Source organism: Oreochromis aureus, linkage group 3, assembly GCF_013358895.1.
Source record: "Oreochromis aureus strain Israel breed Guangdong linkage group 3, ZZ_aureus, whole genome shotgun sequence".
Lineage (NCBI taxonomy): Eukaryota > Metazoa > Chordata > Actinopteri > Cichliformes > Cichlidae > Oreochromis > Oreochromis aureus.
The window spans coordinates 126,818,481-126,836,701 of record NC_052944.1 but is presented as its reverse complement, the minus strand read 5'-3'; the positions used below and the strand labels follow the sequence as shown (position 1 = coordinate 126,836,701).

The following is an 18,221-nucleotide window of genomic DNA, read 5'->3' as shown; positions in this document are numbered from 1 at the left end:
TTTGTCTTCAGCCCAGTCCAGGGTGTATTTCTGTGTTAAGACTGTTTTCCCAATGCCAGCCACTCCCTTTGTCAGCACTGTTCTGATTGGTTTATTTCTTCCAGGTGAGGCTTTAAAGATGTCTTCTTGTCTGATTGTTGTTTCTGGTCTGTGTGGTTTCCTGGATGCTGTTTCAATCTGTCTGACCTCATGTTCATCATTGACCTCTGCAGTCCCTCCCTCTGTGATGTAGAGCTCTGTGTAGATCTGATTCAGAAGGGTTGGGTTTCCTGCTTTAGCGATCCCCTCAAACACACACTGGAACTTCTTCTTCAAGACAGACTTGAGATGCTGTTGAAAAACTCCAATGGGAGATCCTAAAGGAACAAAGGACACAGCATATCAATGAAATATGTCAGCTTCGATTCACTTAAAACTGTATATATTTGAGATGTTACTAAATGTTCCATCTATCCAGCTGCTAAAATCTTTAGATAAATCCTCTTACTGCTCTGCAGACGGTCAGCCAGCTCCTCCTGCTTCATTCTCCTCAGAAAGTTCAGTGTGATCTTCACAAATGCCTCTCTGCTGCTGCTCCTCTGCTCATCTTCCTCCCTATGACTCTCTAAGCATTCTGGGTAATCTGGACTCAGAACCTTCTGGATCTTCTTCAGCTCATTCTTCACAAAAGTGATGATGTTGTCCTCCAGTAGCTGGAAAAGAATACTTTATGAATGACCCAATCAGACTGAATGTCAGGGCCTGGGTCTAGGGACCTAGGGCACATGTATTTCTGTATTTGTTTATTTTTCCATGTGCTTTGTTTTGGTGGTGTTCTCTCCTTGTTTTCCTGTCTCCCTGTGTATGTTTGTGTGTTTATGTTCGGTCATGGTCCCGGATGTTTTGGGTCACCGAGGAGGCACGACCCTGGAAGCATTCCCGCATTAAAGGCTGCCACACCTGCTGCTCGTCAGCCATCTCAAGCCTGAGCTGATGGCCTCGTCTTGAGCACCCTATTTAGAAGGGTGGCTGAGCTCCAGTCAGCACTGGATCATTGCGTGACACTTCCCGTCAGTTCTCCAGCTAGTGAGTTTGTGAGTGTGAGCTTACCACAGTGAAGTCAATTGTACTATTGGCTGCCTCTGTGATTTCCCAGCAGGAGTGCGGAAACGAGAGGGCAGCAGGTACGGAGTACATGGGCACTAGAGAGCGGACACACAGAGCACAGACACTTGGAGAAGACACAGAGTGGGAGTCGGGGACGCACAGGGATTTATTGTTGTGTATAATTCACCACACTGTAAATAAGTGCACTGCCTGCATTGAAGAGTCCTGCGTTTTGGTCTTATTTCCCCACATTCCCTGACAGTGATCCATGTTGGACACACTGACAATCCACTGGTCTACAAAGAGCAGCATGGAGATGACTGTGAACAGAATAGATGTAAAAGTAGTTGTTGTACATGTACAGACCATAAATCTGGAGTCCAGCTGTGTTTGATGCTGCTGGGCAGACTGACCACTGGGAACCTCTGAGCTCTGCTGGTCCACTCTGTGGAGGAACCATGAAGGATTAGATCAACACAGGATAAAGATCCAGTCAGTGATTATTTGACAAAGATAAGGATATAGATGACTCCCTGTTTTTGTAGAAATTTACCAGTTACACTGATCCCACTGCGAATTTTGATATAGGGTGAATTACTTCAGTGTTCTCTTGAGTATCCAAGCTCAAAGTTAAGATTTAAATTATATCTCAGATTCTGAAAATGTCATCTAATTGTGGTCTGTTTGTAGCTTGAGCCTTATCTCTTGAACTGACAATGTGTTTTACTGTCATGTCACCACTTGTGCCAACAAATATGGATTTATTTCCAGGAGAGTTTCTAGTATCCAGTGTCCAGCTTTTATTTTTTGTTCCTGTCCAGCAGTGTAGCAATCAGAATTGCTGTGTGAAGGCCAAAAAATGCCCAGCAGATTTACTTTCCAAATTAAAATTTTACACCATTTGTCATAACAGTCCACTTGATAGTCATATGTTATTAGACCTTAATTATGATTTTTTATTTTGAGTTATTACAACTACAACGAACAACATGGAATGGAATGGGTTGGAAATGGGATGGAAAAGAAAAAGAAGAAAAACAGAGAAGTTGGGGAGAGAGTTAACAGAAGGAGAGGAGAGAAAAAACACAGAATCTGCTTCAACACCTGCTGGAAAGAAAAAGACAAACCAGAGAAACCACAGCAACAACCAACACATGCATAAATAATACATATTAAAATGTTACTGAACAGCAGACAGTGCCAATAATAAATATTTTTAGAGGCAGCAATTGACCCAAAATTGTGTGTGTCTGAGTACCTCTTTGTACACCTGTGTGTGAGAGCACACTTGTATTCATAAGGTTTCTCCAAGTAAGTGTCTAATAGTGTATTCAGGGAGCCATAGCCCTGCCCCCCCACCCCCAGGACATATAGCAGGCATGGAGGAGACCTGGGCCCCAGACATCCAGAGGCCCCCTAGAGCACAAGAGCCCTAGGATGACCACCACAGGGACAATAGGGGCACCCACTCAGAGAAGAGCAGAGAGCCCTGGGGATCACCCAGCTGCCACAAACACATTTACTCTACTACCAGTGATATCTGATTAAACATTTTAGTTTATTATGAAGACCAAGATTTAACATTTATTTTTCCAGATTATGCTTTTTTAATTTTATGATATTATGATTTTCATCTCTGAGAGATAAATGTTCTAACTGCAACCACATTATGAAAATAATGCTTTTAGAGACTCCTTGAGGGGTCATGTAAGGGAAAATGTAACGAAGGTCAGAGGACAATTTAAGGGACGAGTCTCACAAAACAAACTCAGTAGGAAGAAAAACTAACCTATTTCATCACCAGCTTTGCATTTGGTGTCACTAATAATATCATGAGGTGATACCTGAATGCTAAAGAGGTTGCACATGTAGTCCAACTCATCCAGTATAGCCCATCAATATGTGCTATTGCCAGGCAGTTTGCTGTGACAGACTCAAGAGCCTGGAGGAGATTCCAGGAGACAGCCAGTTACTCCAGGAGAGCTGGACGGGGACATCAAAGGGCCTGTAAACCTGATTTTGACTTAGGCTCTTCAAAACATTCTAGCAGATGAAACAACCTTAATAATCGGACAATGTTATTGCCTGTATTTATGTGTTTTGGCGTATTACATGGTAATTATCGTGTGGTTATGTTCCAACATTTAATATGCGGAGTCAGCTAAAAGAAAGTGAAATGCTGTGATTTTATCCATCATAGGTCTTCACCTTTCTTGTGGTTATTTTTATGTACTTTTTTACCAGGGACAAACATAGTTGTCCCTCTAGTTTTTCAACTTTGTACATTCACTTCCATTCTGACAATTTCAGCAATCTCCCTCCAGTAGGTTTCTGACATTTGTAAGTCCCTATATTGATGTTATGATTATTATTTCTTAAACTGAGGAGATGATTGTAGTTCTCTTAACTGATAAAGTCAAAAACCCAAGGAAAAGGGGAGTTGAAAATGCACAACAGGAATCACCTGGTGAACAGGCCAATCACAAAAGCTACAAGCTGTGTTGATCAGATGTGTAGTTACATTGTTATGTAACTACTATTAAATATTATTATTAAGAATACATTTGAGATACATGAGTCTTCAGTTAAATGTTTGGAATATTATTTATAATTGTGTGTTGATGTCACTTTATGGTAAAATGACTTCTGATAAGACCACTAGGTGAAAGTGTGAGCATGGACCTGGAGCCTGACCCTAAAATAACAAAACTAAAGGGTGGCCTTCATGCCAAAACTGCTTTACCAGTCAGCATCATCATGTACCAGCAGTGGTGAGTGTTGCTGGTTCCTTTGTATGACCTCCAAATTCTCACCAAAATATTATAAGTTTCTTTGGCTGCAGTAGTAACTCTGATCCAGTCAGTTCTAATATCTCAGTGTTATTAGGCCAAATTCAAATTCATCCATTTTATTGTTATTCATATTATTGATTGATTTTCAAAATAAACAGGGACAGAACCAGTTAGAAGTGAGAAATTAATTACAAACAGAATGTGGAGATTCATAAACTTCCTGAAATCTAACAGCGGGATCTCAGGGGCTCAGAAAAAGAGCTTCACTGAATAAATCACCTCTGTAAGAGCCTCCACAGTTACTATGCTAAAGGAGTCCAAGTGACAGCGTTTCTGGAGAGTCGCTGTTAGGTTGACTGCATTGGAGGTGTTAAAAGTATGTGTGCATGTAGGTTTTGGCTTGTTCCTAGCAGGTTGTTTGGACATAAAACAGAATACATTTGTGGTCAGAGACACTAATATCTTTGCATCACGTATTATTTGGCTCCCTAACCAGTTGGGATGGACTCTGTGGGTTTAGAAAAGAGAGGAATGATTTTACAAACAAATGATTTTACAAGTGTCAATAAAACCTATGTTAGCAGCTCTGTATTCTGGAGCCAGGTGCTGAGGCTAAGGAGTCTGCTAAAATTCCCTGTGCCGTGGTTCAGAAACAGCTCTAACTGAGTCCCTCACTTCAGCCCAGGACCACTGATGTGTAGGTGTGGAGCCGGAGGAGGATGAGGACGAGGACAGGTGGAAGGAAGCCAAACAGCTGTGTCCTGGAGGGCTGCGCTGAGCGAGCCAATGTTTTAGACTGTGTGTGTCCCATCTATGAACCTCACATCTTCCACTGATAAGAGTGATATCCTCTTTAAGGTCTGCAAACCTTTTATTTGCTTTCTAGAGCAGCGTATCATCCTCACAGAGCACAGCTGGCACGCTGTTAGCTTAGCCTCAAGGTTAAAGTCAAACTACCCACTGCTAGCAGCTGTTTCTATAATAGTTTAGGATCCAGATGTGTGAGCTCTAAATTTCCATTTCTGATTAAAATAAATAGTTAAAAACAGCCAATTCTGTTCAAATGTGTCTTAAACCAGATAAAGTGACAGTTACAGCTGAGCCTGTGTGTCCTTTAAGACACTGCTCTCCTACAGAGATCCATTTTAGAAACCAGGAAGCAGAAAAATCATTTAAATCAGACACCAAACTGACATCAGTTCATGCTACTAACAGCTCACCTCTCTGCAGCAGAGACTTTAAAATCAATGAGGCGACCTGCAGACGCATCACTCTGTAAGGACACAGAGCTGGGTGGAGGTCCAGGTGGGTTCCTGTGAATAATGATGGAGCAGTGATGTGAGTGCTGAGCTGTGACATGGAGAAGAGTCATGGACAGTTAGAGATGGTCATCTCACCTCTGAGCTTTGGTCTGGCTCTCATGTTCCCCACACAGAGTGCTTTTAGAGGGAGGGACTCCCTCCTCTCTGTCCTCACACTGATCCATGCTGCTCAATTCAGCTCACACACACTTTCTACCTGCAGAGGAAACACAAATCATTCATGTGCACATCAACTGAAATCCTCCTTTCCATCATGTGTGCTGTCCAAATATCAGCTGTATTTCAATGTTTGCTATTATCCACACACACACACACACAATAGCAGCCCCTCTCGCTCAGTTTTTGCACTTGCGCTTGCTTGTAATGTGTTGCTCGCGCTCTCAACATTTCTGCCCGTGAGTGCTCAACTCTTTCTCTACACCGTTATATTTGTGCCACAAAACCAGCCAATCACAGACTTGGATGCAAAAAAATATGATTGGCTGTTCTGGTCTCCAATCAGCTCGAAATGATGAAATGCAATATCCCAGAATCCATTTCGTCCAAAACTCAAACAAGGCAGTGGCGGAGGAACACAGAGTGGCGGAGTTTGAAATATTAATCTTTCTGGGTCACAAAAAAAATTTTTTAAAGATATTTTCAAAATTTCAAAATATCTGCTCGATTTATCAAGACATCACATATTTGCATAAGTGCTCTAACGTTTTCGGAGGAAAATAATAATACTAATAATAAGGAAAATATTTGGTTAATTTTGTAAGTTTAAGGTAAGAGAAGAAGTCACTTCCTGTTTTAGGAAGTAAGGTCAGAGAAGCTGCTCATGGTGACGGTCCAGCCGTGTGAATGTCAAAGAAGAAATAACAAGTCCTAAGTTCTAAAAACACCGGTTTGTCTACTTGCAGGTGTTAAGGTTCAAAAATATTGAGGAGGAATCCAAAAATAACCACCGATCCGGCCGTGTGCAATTTAGACGGCATTTTAATGAATACACATATGCGGAGCCCGAACGCTGTGCAGATTTCAGCGTCGAATTAACTACAATACAGGGAGTGCAGAATTATTAGGCAAATGAGTATTTTGTCCACATCATCCTCTTCATGCATGTTGTCTTACTCCAAGCTGTATAGGCTCGAAAGCCTACTACCAATTAAGCATATTAGGTGATGTGCATCTCTGTAATGAGAAGGGGTGTGGTCTAATGACACCAACACCCTATATCAGGTGTGCATAATTAATAGGCAACTTCCTTTCCTTTGGCAAAATGGGTCAAAAGAAGGACTTGACAGGCTCAGAAAAGTCAAAAATAGTGAGATATCTTGCAGAGGGATGCAGCAGTCTTAAAATTGCAAAGCTTCTGAAGCGTGATCATCGAACAATCAAGCGTTTCATTCAAAATAGTCAACAGGGTCGCAAGAAGCGTGTGGAAAAACCAAGGCGCAAAATAACTGCCCATGAACTGAGAAAAGTCAAGCGTGCAGCTGCCAAGATGCCACTTGCCACCAGTTTGGCCATATTTCAGAGCTGCAACATCACTGGAGTGCCCAAAAGCACAAGGTGTGCAATACTCAGAGACATGGCCAAGGTAAGAAAGGCTGAAAGACGACCACCACTGAACAAGACACACAAGCTGAAACGTCAAGACTGGGCCAAGAAATATCTCAAGACTGATTTTTCTAAGGTTTTATGGACTGATGAAATGAGAGTGAGTCTTGATGGGCCAGATGGATGGGCCCGTGGCTGGATTGGTAAAGGGCAGAGAGCTCCAGTCCCACTCAGACGCCAGCAAGGTGGAGGTGGAGTACTGGTTTGGGCTGGTATCATCAAAGATGAGCTTGTGGGGCCTTTTCGGGTTGAGGATGGAGTCAAGCTCAACTCCCAGTCCTACTGCCACTTTCTGGAAGACACCTTCTTCAAGCAGTGGTACAGGAAGAATTAGAATTAGAATTAGAATTAGAATTCAACTTTATTGTCATTGCACATGTCACAGGTACAGGGCAACGAAATGCAGTTTGCATCCATCCAGAAGTGCTTTAGCCGTGATATAGATATATTACAATATATATTAGCAATAATATAGATGTGTAAGTATATTACAGAAATGGGTCTATTATGGTATGTTATAATGTACACGGTGTGAAGTATGTTATGAATATTCTATAACTATAAGTATGTACAGGCTGTAGTGAGTAAAAGCTATGTACAGGCTATGAACAGGATATAAATATGAAATAAAAACTATACAGAAATCTGAGATATACAGTTATACAGAAATGTGAACTATGCAAGTTATAAACAGTTGTAGGATTGAAAATTATCATATGTACAGAATGATATTCACACAGAACTATACAGTAGTGCAGTTAGGATAATTGTGATAGTGATAAAGTGCTAGTGGTTGTGGGTGTGTGTATGTTCAGTCCATGAGTTTAACGTGGGTCAGATGTCAGGAGGCAGAGTTCAGGAGTCTGACAGCTGTGGGGAAGAAGCTGTTCCGGTACCTGGTGGTCTTAGTCCGGAGGCTCCTGTAGCGCCTCCCAGAGGGCAGGAGGGTGAAGAGTCCATGTGATGGGTGACTGGGGTCTCTGATGATTTTCCCAGCCCTTTTCAGACACCGCTTCCTGTAGATGTCCTTTATGGCAGGAAGTGGTGCTCGGCGATGCGCTGGGCAGTTTTCACGACCCTCTGCAACGCCTTCCGGTCCGAGGCGGAGCAGTTCCCGTACCAGACTGTTATACAGTTGGTCAGGATGCTCTCGATGGTGCAGTGGTAGAAGTTCACCAGGATGTCTGAGGACAGGTGGTTCTTCCTCAGAGTCCTCAAGAAGAAGAGGCGCTGGTGAGCCTTCTTGACCAGCTTGGAGCAGTTGGTTGTCCAGGTGAGATCCTCGGAGATGTGGACTCCCAGGAACTTGAAGCTGCTCACACGCTCCACAGCCGTCCCCTTAATGTGGATGGGTGGATGTGGGTCAGCATTCCTCCTGTAGTCCACGATGAGCTCCTTGGTCTTCTCGGTGTTAAGCAGCAGGTTGTTTGTGTCGCACCACTCAGCCAGACGATCCACCTCCTCCCTGTAGGCGGTCTCATCGTTGTCGCTGATGAGGCCAATCACCGTGGTGTCATCTGCAAACTTAATGATGGTGTTAGAACCATCAGCAGGTCTGCAGTCGTGGGTGAAGAGGGAGTAGAGGAAAGGGCTCATCACACAGCCTTGTGGTACCCCGGTGTTCATTGTGATTGTTGATGAGCAGCGGTTATCCAGTCGGATAAGTCTGCATCCTTCAAGAAAAACATGATTTTCATGCAGGACAATGCTCCATCACACGCGTCCAAGTACTCCACAGCGTGGCTGGCAAGAAAGGGTATAAAAGAAGAAAAACTAATGACATGGCCTCCTTGTTCACCTGATCTGAACCCCATTGAGAACCTGTGGTCCATCATCAAATGTGAGATTTACAAGGAGGGAAAACAGTACACCTCTCTGAACAGTGTCTGGGAGGCTGTGGTTGCTGCTGCATGCAATGTTGATGGTGAACAGATCAAAACACTGACAGAATTCATGGATGGCAGGCTTTTGAGTGTCCTTGCAAAGAAAGGTGGCTATATTGGTCGCTGATTTGTTTTTGTTTTGTTTTTGAATGTCAGAAATGTATATTTGTGAATGTGGAGATGTTATATTGGTTTCACTGGTAAAAATAAATAATTGAAATGGGTATATATTTGTTTTTTGTTAAGTTGCCTAATAATTATGCACAGTAATAGTCACCTGCACACACAGATATCCCCTAAAATAGCTAAAACTAAAAACTACTTCCAAAAACTTTCAGCTTTGATATTAATGAGTTTTTGGGTTCATTGAGAACATGGTTGTTGTTCAATAATAAAATTATTCCTCAAAAATACAACTTGCCTAATAATTCTGCACTCCCTGTATTTGTCTCTCAAAAATAGTTCATAACTTCCTTCAACTTATTCATGTCACCTAAAGAGTAAACCTGTTTCTCCATCACCAGTTCAGCTCTGATGATTCAGTAAGGACATCTGCCGTTTTACAGCTGTGGCTCCAGCAAACATCAGCTGATACCAGAAATTAAAAGCAAATGAATTCTAACAACAGCTGATCAAGCTTAAACGTGCTGCTGTTGTTTTGCGCGATAAACAAACAAGAGAGAAACGCCGATCATTGATCAGTTTCATGACTGAAGTTTCAACAGGCGAGAGAATGACAGGGAGGCTGTCATAAAGTTCAACATGCGCACACAGCTGTATAGAAACTCCGTCGTGCTAGCTAGAACGCAGTACGAGTTATTGTAAGTGATTGAAAAAGTCAGCACAACGAAAATAAACTCCACCTAAACTCGGTTTATATCTGACCGAAATAGAGTGCAGTTCATAACTTCTTACCTGAAATTCAGTTCACCTCACGCTCCTGCCTTCGCTTTCCCTGATCCACGATTGACCTCCGCGTTAGCAAACACCGATCGCCTGCCTCGTATGTCTCATTCGCGGCATATCCTTTCTGTCATACACCGTGGATAGCTGCCCACTGTTGTAGCTCCGCGTTATAGCACCACCAAACAACTCAGTTATTTTTTCCACATCCAGCTGTAACTCCGATTCTATGCGAGCATTTGCGAGACCGGGAGGTGAAACGACAGAGAGAGTCCCTCGCTATCCATTTGCAGCCAAGTCGCGGCAGCTAGCTAGGTAGCCGGCTAGCTGTCAGGCAGGACCGACGTAGTCAGAGCACTGTCGCTAAATATGGGATGTCTTGATAAAACAAGCAGATATTTGAAGTTTACACACCTACATTCTCGCCTGAAAATATCTTAAAAGCTTATTTTGTGACCTAGAAACACGAATAAAAGACATATAAAAGCGAAGTGGTGGCCGCCATTGTTCACTCTGTAGAGGCGTGCTATGAATTGTGGGATATGGAGTTTTCAACACAAGGATAAATCTTTTTTCGGCTGTACTACTCCCGGTATACCACTAGAGAGAGCCAAGACACCACAAATGAAGTCTGTTTATTTGGCGCCAAAAGATGAATTGGCCTAAATTTGCACTAAAATATTAATATTTAAAAACTATAAACGTTATAAACACCAAAAGTCATAACATAATAGTCCAGCTCCAGCCGCACAAAATGATCTAACATATGTAACCCTAATGTCAAAACTGTTTGGCAGAGGAGCGCGGGAAAATTTTCACTAAAATATTAATATTTAAAAAACTATAAAATTCATAAACACCAAAAGTCATAGCACACCATTCCAGATCCGGCCGCACAAAATGAGGTAACATATATGAAGCTTGTCTCAAAACTGCGAGGCGAGATTCGCTGCAAAATTTCAGGCGGAAACTGGAGAATAATAATAATAGGCGGAAACTGGAGAATAATAATAATAACTAGAAAGCGAAAATTTCAGAAGAAATTTTATGTGTGCCTATGCCGCTGCTAATCACTGTAGTTTCCCATTCATACGGCTACAGAGAGCAAAACTCAGAAGAGCAGCCATTCTCCACCATGAACTATGGTAAAAACAAACACCGCTCACGCTTCACAGATGACAGCTTACAGTTTTGTGTAAAGATGAAGTTACTTCGTACAGCGCCGATTTGCAGACGCTGTGCACACAGGTTCATGAGCAGAAGTCCCATTGTACCACGGCAGACCCGACAATGTTTGCATGAACACGCTTTGAAGCATTACGTTATGGACCAATTTTCACACATGGTTGGTTTACCCACACAGCCGGCTGTGCATTCACTTTTGTTTTTGTTATTTTTACACAGTGTTCTGAATGATGAACAATGGTCTACAGCCAATCTTGTGTATTATTATACAAACTTTGGTTGTAAGATTCAGATAACTATTTAATAAAAGCTAAATATTTTATACAGGGAGTGCAGAATTATTAGGCAAATCAGTATTTTGTCCACATCATCCTCTTCATGCATGTTGTCTTACTCCAAGCTGTATAGGCTTGAAAGCCTACTACCAATTAAGCATATTAGGTGATGTGCATCTCTGTAATGAGAAGGGGTGTGGTCTAATGACATCAACACCCTATATCAGGTGTGCATAATTATTAGGCAACTTCCTTTCCTTTGGCAAAATGGGTCAAAAGAAGGACTTGACAGGCTCAGAAAAGTCAAAAATAGTGAGATATCTTGCAGAGGGATGCAGCAGTCTTAAAATTGCAAAGCTTGTGAAGCGTGATCATCGAACAATCAAGCGTTTCATTCAAAATAGTCAACAGGGTCGCAAGAAGCGTGTGGAAAACCAAGGCGCAAAATAACTGCCCATGAACTGAGAAAAGTCAAGCGTGCAGCTGCCAAGATGCCACTTGCCACCAGTTTGGCCATATTTCAGAGCTGCAACATCACTGGAGTGCCCAAAAGCACAAGGTGTGCAATACTCAGAGACATGGCCAAGGTAAGAAAGGCTGAAAGACGACCACCACTGAACAAGACACACAAGCTGAAACGTCAAGACTGGGCCAAGAAATATCTCAAGACTGATTTTTCTAAGGTTTTATGGACTGATGAAATGAGAGTGAGTCTTGATGGGCCAGATGGATGGGCCCGTGGCTGGATTGGTAAAGGGCAGAGAGCTCCAGTCCCACTCAGACGCCAGCAAGGTGGAGGTGGAGTACTGGTTTGGGCTGGTATCATCAAAGATGAGCTTGTGGGGCCTTTTCAGGTTGAGGATGGAGTCAAGCTCAACTCCCAGTCCTACTGCCAGTTTCTGGAAGACACCTTCTTCAAGCAGTGGTACAGGAAGAAGTCTGCATCCTTCAAGAAAAACATGATTTTCATGCAGGACAATGCTCCATCACACGCCGTCCAAGTACTCCACAGCGTGGCTGGCAAGAAAGGGTATAAAAGAAGAAAAACTAATGACATGGCCTCCTTGTTCACCTGATCTGAACCCCATTGAGAACCTGTGGTCCATCATCAAATGTGAGATTTACAAGGAGGGAAAACAGTACACCTCTCTGAACAGTGTCTGGGAGGCTGTGGTTGCTGCTGCACGCAATGTTGATGGTGAACAGATCAAAACACTGACAGAATCCATGGATGGCAGGCTTTTGAGTGTCCTTGCAAAGAAAGGTGACTATATTGGTCGCTGATTTGTTTTTGTTTTGTTTTTGAATGTCAGAAATGTATATTTGTGAATGTGGAGATGTTATATTGGTTTCACTGGTAAAATAAATAATTGAAATGGGTATATATTTGTTTTTGTTAAGTTGCCTAATAATTATGCACAGTAATAGTCACCTGCACACACAGATATCCCCTAAAATAGCTAAAACTAAAAACAAACTAAAAACTACTTCCAAAAACATTCAGCTTTGATATTAATGAGTTTTTGGGTTCATTGAGAACATGGTTGTTGTTCAATAATAAAATTATTCCTCAAAATACAACTTGCCTAATAATTCTGCACTCCTGTATGAGAGTAAGAAAGAAAAGTATATCTTTGTGTCCACCTTTCTCTGTTAATGCCCTACCTCGCCCCTGGCAAAAGCTTTGCTAGATCCGCCCCTGCACAGTTACCAGCTGTCAGCTACACAAAAAAAAATGAGCTTGGTGTTTGTCTCTCAGAAACAGTTCATAACTTCCTTCAACTCATTCATGTCACCTAAGGGTAAACCTGTTTCTCCATCACCTGTTCAGCTCTGATGATTCAGTAAGGATATCTGGTTTGGAACAGCCGTTTTTACAGCTGTGGCTGCAGCAAACATCAGCTGATACTAGAAATTAAAAGCAAATGAATTCTAACAACAGCTGATCAAGCTTAAACGTGCTGCTGTTGTTTAGCGCGATAAACAAACAAGAGAGAAAAGCCGATCATTGATCAGTTTCATGACTGAAGTTTCAACAGGCGAGAGAATGACAGGGAGGCTTCGTAGACAGAATAAATCGTAATATTTTCTCTGAATGTGGCACGATTCCGTTTGTACGGCAACTCTCTACGAACTAACCATTATGAATAAAATAAAGTCCAACGTCAGTAACTTAGCGCACACAGCTGTACATAAACTCCCGTCGTGCTAGCTAGCACGCAGTACGATTGTAAAAAGTCAGCACAACGAAAATAAACTACACCTAAACTCTGTTTATATCTGACCCAAATAGAGTGCAGTTCATAACTTCTTACCTGAAATTCAGTTCACCTCACGCTTTCACAGACCCTTGCCGAGCGATCGGGCGATTAAACAAATTTTAGCCACCTCACTATCAGCCAAGCCTGGGTGGTTTTTCAGGAAGGGTCGCTAGCCGCGCTAGCTAGCTAAGCTAGCGGCGCTAGCTAGCTAACCAGCCGGCTATCAGCAACACGTAAGAGAACTGTTGCTAAATAAACTACACCTAAACTCGGTTTATATCTGACCCAAATAGAGTGCAGGTCATAACTTCTTACCTGAAATTCAGTTCACCTCACGCTCCTGCCTTCGCTTTCCTGATCCACGATTGACCTCCGCGTTAGCAAACACCGGTCGCCTGCCTCGTATGTCTCATTCGCGGCATGTCCTTTCTGTCATACACCGGTGGATAGCTGCCCACTGTTGTAGCTCCGCGTTATAGCACCACCAAACAACTCAGTTATTTTTTCCACATCCAGCTGTAACTCCGATTCTATGCGAGCATTTGCGAGAGACCGGGAGGTGAAAGGAGAGAGAGAGTCCCTCGCTATCCATTTGCAGCCAAGTGCGGCAGCTAGCTAGGTAGCCGGCTAGCTGTCAGGCAGGACCGACGTCGTCAGAGCACTGTCGCTAAATATGGGATGTCTTGATAAAACAAGCAGATATTTGAAGTTTACACACCTACATTCTCGCCTGAAAATATCTTAAAAGCTTATTTTGTGACCTAGAAACACGAATAAAAGACATATAAAACGAAGTGGTGGCCGCCATTGTTCACTCTGTAGAGGCGTGCTATGAATTGTGGGATATTGAGTTTTCCACCAAGCATTACCGTAACTTTTGAATGATTTAGCGCAACCTTAAAAATTCCAATGGCTCCTGAAAGCAGCGACGCTGTGCGCACCGTTGAAATTGTCATCATTACGGTAATCCAAATAAGGGTACACAGGCTGTACCACTCCCGGCATACCACTAGAGAGAGCCAACACACCACAAATGAAGTCTGTTTATTTGGCGCCAAAAGATGAATTGGCCCAAATTTGCACTAAAATCTAAATATTTCAAAAACTATAAAAGTTATAAACACCAAAAGTCAGACCATACTAGTCCAGCTTCAGCCGCACAAAATGATGTAACATATGTAACCCTATTGTCAAAGCTGTTTGGCAGAGGAGCGCGGGAAAATTTTCACTAAAATATTAATATTTAAAACTATAAAATTCATAAACACCAAAAGTCATAGCACACCATTCCAGATCCAGCCGCACAAAATGAGGTAACATATATGAAGCTTGTCTCAAAACTGCGGGGCGAGATACGCTGCAAAATTTCAGGCGGAAAAAGGAAAATAATAATAATAACTAGAAAGGGAAAATTTCAGAAGAAATTTTATGTGTGCCTATGCCGCTGGTAATCAGTGTAGTTTGCCATTCATACAGCTACAGAGAGCAAAACTCAGCAGAGCAGCCATTCTCCACCATGAATTATGATAAAACAAACACCGCTCGCGCCTCACAGATGACAGCTTACAGTTTTGGGTAAAGATGAAGTGACTTTGTACAGCCCCGATTTGCAGACGCTGTGCACACAGGTTCATGAGCAGAAGTCCCATTGTACCACGGCAGACCCAACAATGTTTGCATGAACACGCTTTGAAGCATTATGTTATGGACCACTTTTCACACATGGTTGGTGTACCCAGACAGGCAGCTGTAGCTTTTCAACTCATAGCCCAACACACACCCAAAAACAGCCAAGAGAGCACAGACTTTACACCCGTGGGTCCACCTCCCCTGCAGCGGCACTGCAGACCACGCCCGACACACACACATCAAACACATAAAATAAATATATATGCACTTTTGCATTCACTTTTTGTTTTTGTTATTTTTACAGTGTTCTGAATGATGAACAATGGTCTACAGCCAACCTTGTGTATTATTATACAAACTTTGGTTGTAAGATTCGGATAAGCATTTAATAAAAGCTAAATATTTTATATGAGAGTAAGAAAGAAAAGTATATCTTTATGTCCACCTTTCTCTGTTAATGCCCTACCTGGCCCCTGGCAAAAGCTTTGCTAGATCCGCCCCTGCACAGTTACCAGCTGTCAGCTACACAAAAAAAGGAGCTTGGTGTTTACAGGGAGTGCAGAATTATTAGGCAAATCAGTATTTTGTCCACATCATCCTCTTCATGCATGTTGTCTTACTCAAGCTGTATAGGCTCGAAAGCCTACTACCAATTAAGCATATTAGGTGATGTGCATCTCTGTAATGAGAAGGGGTGTGGTCTAATGACATCAACACCCTATATCAGGTGTGCATAATTATTAGGCAACTTCCTTTCCTTTGGCAAAATGGGTCAAAAGAAGGACTTGACAGGCTCAGAAAAGTCAAAAATAGTGAGATATCTTGCAGAGGGATGCAGCAGTCTTAAAATTGCAAAGCTTCTGAAGCGTGATCATCGAACAATCAAGCGTTTCATTCAAAATAGTCAACAGGGTCGCAAGAAGCGTGTGGAAAACCAAGGCGCAAAATAACTGCCCATGAACTGAGAAAAGTCAAGCGTGCAGCTGCCAAGATGCCACTTGCCACCAGTTTGGCCATATTTCAGAGCTGCAACATCACTGGAGTGCCCAAAAGCACAAGGTGTGCAATACTCAGAGACATGGCCAAGGTAAGAAAGGCTGAAAGACGACCACCACTGAACAAGACACACAAGCTGAAACGTCAAGACTGGGCCAAGAAATATCTCAAGACTGATTTTTCTAAGGTTTTATGGACTGATGAAATGAGAGTGAGTCTTGATGGGCCAGATGGATGGGCCCGTGGCTGGATTGGTAAAGGGCAGAGAGCTCCAGTCCGACTCAGACGCCAGCAAGGTGGAGGTGGAGTACTGGTTTGGGCTGGTATCATCAAAGATGAGCTTGTGGGGCCTTTTCGGGTTGAGGATGGAGTCAAGCTCAACTCACAGTGCTACTGCCAGTTTCTGGAAGACACCTTCTTCAAGCAGTGGTACAGGAAGAAGTCTGCATCCTTCAAGAAAAACATGATTTTCATGCAGGACAATGCTCCATCACACGCGTCCAAGTACTCCACAGCGTGGCTGGCAAGAAAGGGTATAAAAGAAGAAAAACTAATGACATGGCCTCCTTGTTCACCTGATCTGAACCCATTGAGAACCTGTGGTCCATCATCAAATGTGAGATTTACAAGGAGGGAAAACAATACACCTCTCTGAACAGTGTCTGGGAGGCTGTGGTTGCTGCTGCACGCAATGTTGATGGTGAACAGATCAAAACACTGACAGAATCCATGGATGGCAGGCTTTTGAGTGTCCTTGCAAAGAAAGGTGGCTATATTGGTCGCTGATTTGCTTTGGTTTTGTTTTTGAATGTCAGAAATGTATATTTGTGAATGTGGAGATGTTATATTGGTTTCACTGGTAAAAATAAATAATTGAAATGGGTATATATTTGTTTTTGTTAAGTTGCCTAATAATTATGCACAGTAATAGTCACCTGCACACACAGATATCCCCTAAAATAGCTAAAACTAAAAACTACTTCCAAAAACTTTCAGCTTTGATATTAATGAGTTTTTGGGTTCATTTAGAACATGGTTGTTGTTCAATAATAAAATTATTCCTCAAAAATACAACTTGCCTAATAATTCTGCACTCCCTGTATTTGTCTGTCAAAAATAGTTCATAACTTCCTTCAACTTATTCATGTCACCTAAAGAGTAAACCTGTTTCTCCATCACCAGTTCAGCTCTGATGATTCAGTAAGGACATCTGCCGTTTTTACAGCTGTAGCTCCAGCAAACATCAGCTGATACCAGAAATTAAAAGCAAATGAATTCTAACAACAGCTGATCAAGCTTAAACGTGCTGCTGTTGTTTTGCGCGATAAACAAACAAGAGAGAAACGCCGATCATTGATCAGTTTCATGACTGAAGTTTCAACAGGCGAGAGAATGACAGGGAGGCTGTCATAAAGTTCAACATGCGCACACAGCTGTATAGAAACTCCGTCGTGCTAGCTAGAACGCAGTATGAGTTATTGTAAGTGATTGAAAAAGTCAGCACAACGAAAATAAACTACACCTAAACTCGGTTTATATCTGACCGAAATAGAGTGCAGTTCATAACTTCTTACCTGAAATTCAGTTCACCTCACGCTCCTGCCTTTGCTTTCCTGATCCATGATTGACCACCGCGTTAGCAATCGCCTGCCCGGCCTCGTATGTCTCGTTGGCGGCATGTCCTTTCTGTCACACACCGTGGATAGCTGCCCTCTGTTGTAGCTCCACCACCAAACAACTCAGTTATTTTTTCCACATCGACCAGCATCATCGGCCCATATAAACGAAAAATAAGTCCAGCTAAGACACAGACCCTTGCCGAGCGATCGGGCGATTAAACAAATTTTAGCCACCTCACTATCAGCCAAGCCTGGGTGGTTTTTCAGGAAGGGTCGCTAGCCGCGCTAGCTAGCTAAGCTAGCGGCGCTAGCTAGCTAGCCAGCCCGGCTATCAGCAACACGTAAGAGAACTGTTGCTAAATAAACTACACCTAAACTCGGTTTATATCTGACCCAAATAGAGTGCAGGTCATAACTTCTTACCTGAAATTCAGTTCACCTCACGCTCCTGCCTTCGCTTTCCCTGATCCACGATTGACCTCCGCTTTAGCAAACACCGGTCGCCTGCCTCGTATGTCTCATTCGCAGCATATCCTTTCTGTCATACACCGGTGGATAGCTGCCCACTGTTGTAGCTCCGCTTATAGCACCACCAAACAACTCAGTTATTTTTTCCACATCCAGCTGTAACTCCGATTCTATGCGAGCATTTGCGAGAGACCAGGGAG

At 42.7% G+C, this 18,221-nt stretch overlaps 1 protein-coding gene and 1 long non-coding RNA gene across 2 annotated transcripts in view; both read right to left on the bottom strand.

Moving 5' to 3' along the window:
• Window positions 1–18,221, bottom strand: part of LOC120435271 (NACHT, LRR and PYD domains-containing protein 12-like) — a 237,957-nt gene that overhangs the window by 14,010 nt on the left and 205,726 nt on the right. The gene's annotated exons all lie outside the window — the stretch shown is intronic.
• On the bottom strand, window positions 1,492–5,326 carry LOC120438058. Its single transcript, XR_005611632.1, has 3 exons — window positions 5,276–5,326; window positions 5,099–5,191; window positions 1,492–1,531 (listed from the first exon to the last, which is right to left on the bottom strand). It is a non-coding gene; the product is annotated as an uncharacterized LOC120438058 (long non-coding RNA).